This window comes from Electrophorus electricus, chromosome 12 (genome assembly GCF_041902795.1).
Source record: "Electrophorus electricus isolate QZ-2024a chromosome 12, ASM4190279v1, whole genome shotgun sequence".
Taxonomy (NCBI): Eukaryota; Metazoa; Chordata; class Actinopteri; order Gymnotiformes; family Gymnotidae; genus Electrophorus; species Electrophorus electricus.
This window is the reverse complement of record NC_137508.1, coordinates 6,781,368-6,785,291: the sequence shown is the minus strand read 5'-3', so window position 1 is coordinate 6,785,291 and position 3,924 is coordinate 6,781,368.

Here is a 3,924-nt window from a genome sequence, read left to right as displayed (position 1 = left end):
CAACGTCTTTACTTCCTTCGGAAGTTGAGGGAAGCCCATCTCCCATCACCCATCCTCACTATCTTCTACAGAGGTACTGTAGAGAGCATCCTGAGCAGCTGCATCATTACCTGGTTTGGGACCGCAAGACCCTCCAGAGAATAGTGAGAACAGCTGAGAAGATCATTGGGGTCTCACTTCCCTCCATCACGAACATCTACATAACAAGCTGCATCCGGAAAGCCACCAACATTGTGAAAGACCCCACACACCCCTCACATGAACTGTTCACCCTTTTGCCATCTGGAAGAAGGTACCGCAGCATCCAGTCCCGCACCTCCAGACTGTGCAACAGCTTCTTCCCAGAAGCCATTAGACTCCTGAACTCTGGCTAACTCCAATTCAGATTCCAAAATGGGCACTTTTATACATGCTTATATACAGTCACACAAACACACACACACACACACCTACATACATATGTACATACATACATATCTATTGTTGTGGAATTTTGAACAAACAGCAAGTCAGACGTGATTAAGAGAGTAATTTAATAAGAAAAAGAATAAAATAAATGTTTGGCTCTCCTCAGGTAGGGAGCCCCGAGTATACAAAACCGTGGCTAGTTATACTACTCCTGTGCTGTCTTTAACCAATCATCTTTTCTTAAGCAGCTCTTCTTTCCTTTGTTGCTGTGGCTATAAGCCAATCAGCTCTCGGCTTGGTTTTTTTCCACAAACCAACCCAAACTGACTCCAAACAGTGTGGGTTGTGTGTGAAGTTGACCTTGATGTTAACAGTTCCTGATACATGTTCAACTTAATCAGCAACAGGTGGATACAAATGTGCAAACAGCATTATTAATTTAAGAACAAAAGGATCAGTGTGATTTTATATGAATCACATAATACATAGTTTCGTATCATTTTCCATCACATTTCCCCCCTTTGATTCTTATACAATCATTTGTTAATTATCAGAGAATACAGTGTGCAGGTACAGGGTGTTATCCTCATCCAGGTCCTCTTTAGTGACCTGAATAAGTTGGTATCTGGTATCCATATTCATGCGAATAGTACTAAGCATACATTGACATAACAAGGGTCCACAACATATAATCAAGGCAAGTAGTAAAATGGATGGGAGAATCATAATTACAATACTTTTCCACATTGAGAATAGAGATCCCTGTTTCCAGTCCCAAGGTCTCACTCCGGCTTCTTCAGCACGAAGTTGGTCAGCAATCTTACTCATGTGATCCAAGGCCATGGAGATATTACCTCCAGGTGCATCACTGGGCGGTATGTACGTGCAACAATGGTCGCCTATCATCGAGCACACTCCCCCTTCCTTAGCGAGGAGCATGTCCAAGGCCATGCGGTTTTGTGTCGTCAGTAGTACTTGGAATGGTCCTCTCCACCTGGGTTGGCTCCACCGCTTCCTCCTGAAGTCCTTAATCAGCACCCAATCGCCTGGCTGATGTGTATGGAGGGGATTGTCCGTCACCTCAGGAAGGACTGCCTTCACCTGCTTAGACACATGGAAAAGAGATTTGTGCAGAGACACACAATACTGCAAAAGCGATTCATTGATCAGGTTAGTATCCCAGTCGGGCGGACCTATCCCTGTGTTGGGAGGCCGTCCAAACACTATCTCAAAAGCTGATAAGCCTGTTCGTGCCTGCAACCTGGTTTGACATTGCCACAGGACGAGGGGAAGGCATTTTACCCAATTCATGCCCGTTTCCTGCATTAATTTAGCTAGACCCCCTTTAATGGTACCGTTTGCCCGTTCTACTGCCCCTGCACTAGCAGGGTGATAACTGCAGTGTTTTCTCATATCCACCCCTAGGTATTTAGTCAGAGACTTTAGCCCTTCATGTACGAAGGGTGTCCCATTGTCACTGGACACTCGTTGTGGCAAACCCCATCTGGGAATTATTTCTCTCAGTAGCGCTTTTGCTACTGCATCACTATCTTGTTTCCCTGTTGGGAAGGCCTCCACCCACTTACTGAACACACATATACACACACATGTATGTACCTCTTCCCTTTGGCTGGTGTTAGTTCTACAAAATCTATTTGCCAATGTTGAAATGGCTCACTAGGCGGCGGGTGTCCGGCGGGTGCGTGTTTGGTATGATTGTCTCCGTGTGGTGTGTTTTGTGCACATACCAAGCATCGGGAACAAAATTTTTTGGGTATGTGTGTTTATTCCCGGTGCATACCAATGTCTCGTTATACTCTCCACTATCCCCCCCCCCTTTGCTCATGTGACTTCTTCCATGAGCAATCTCAATTGGTCCTTTCATATAAGAAGTGGGGAGACATGGTTTGTTCAAATGATTTATTGGGATCTGGAATGCCTAAAGCAGGCATGACCTGTAATAACTGCTTCAGTGCTGTAAAGGCCGCTTCAGCTTCTGGCGCCCATTCTAACTGAGAGGAATTCGATCCCTTGGTCCGTATTATATTTCTGAGTGGCCCCTCATGCTCTGCATAAGATGGTATGAATGTTCTACAATAGGAACACATGCCTAAGAAGGACAGCAGTTGTTTTTTCGTCGTGGGTCTTGGTATAGTCAAGATGGCATTCACTCGGTCTTTAGTCAGCATGCGCGTTTGTTCAGTGATGTCATGTCCTAAAAAATGCACTTGCTGCTTACAAAACTGTAATTTGGATTTGGATGCCTTATGGCCTTTCCCTGCTAAATGATGTAGCAGTGCCACCGTGGCTTGTTTACACGCTTCTCGTGTTTTCCCACAAATCAAAAGATCATCAACGTATTGCAGCAAGGCTGTTCCTTCGAGGAGCTCTAAAGCTTCTAGGCTTCAGTGTAAGGCGGCATTGTAAATGGTTGGTGATTCACAATACCCCTGACACAGTCTTGTAAATATGTATGGCTTTCCTTCAAAAGTGAAAGCAAACCAAAATTGACTATCCTTGTGCACAGGTACACTAAAGAAAGCATTGGCCAAATCAACTACACTGAACCACTTGCTATCTGGTGGGATCTGAGAGAGAATGGTGTGCGGGTTTGGAACTTCTGGGGCTCTAGGGTGTACTGCCGCGTTGACAGCCTGCAAATCCTGCACAAATCTCCATTCATCTCTCCCTGGCTTCTTAACTGGGAAAAATGGAGTACGTACTGGTGAGTCTGGGCATGGCACAATTACTCCTGCTTGTTTTAATGGTTGGAACACTGGCCTGATGCCCTCCACTGCCTCTGGTTTCAGAGGGTATTGGTGCTGGTGTGGTCTATAATCAGATTTTGGGGTGATGTGGACGGGCTCACATCCTTTTATTAAGCCCACATCATTTTTTTCCTGTGCCCATAATCCTGCAGGAACTGTTTTCAGTTCCTCTTCCTCTTCCTCTGAGAGGGTAACAGAGGCTGCCATAATTACCATATTTGGACTCACAAGCTCGACCCCCCCTTTTGCAATTTAGCCTATACGGGGCTGGCATTTTCCACACTTCTATGCTCGGGCTGTACATAATTTCATACTGGGGTTCTTTTATCCAGTCAGTTGCGCTCAACACGCGTTTGGTCCATAACCCTACTCTCTGCCAGTCTGGGTCAGCATGTGCGCTAGCCAGCGACACATGAGGTGCTGCATGTGAGATCGAATATAAAGATTTCTGTTTATCTGAGAGCTGCACCACTCCCGCAGCCCACTCGCAGTCCCACGCTATAGCTGTGATAATCCAACTGTCACTGCCCCCCCAAGTCAAATTTCTGTTCAAAATCAACATCAGATCCCTCATGGACCTTCATTGTACAGTGAATAGAGTCACTTTGTTTAACTGTCAGCTCACCAGGTAGCGTGTTAGTAACTTCAGTCATAAAATGTGTTAGTACTTCCCCAGCAGTGCACTGCAATTCATACATGTACAAAGGGGCTCCTGCCTCTAGCTGGACTCCCTGTGTAGGTGTTTCCC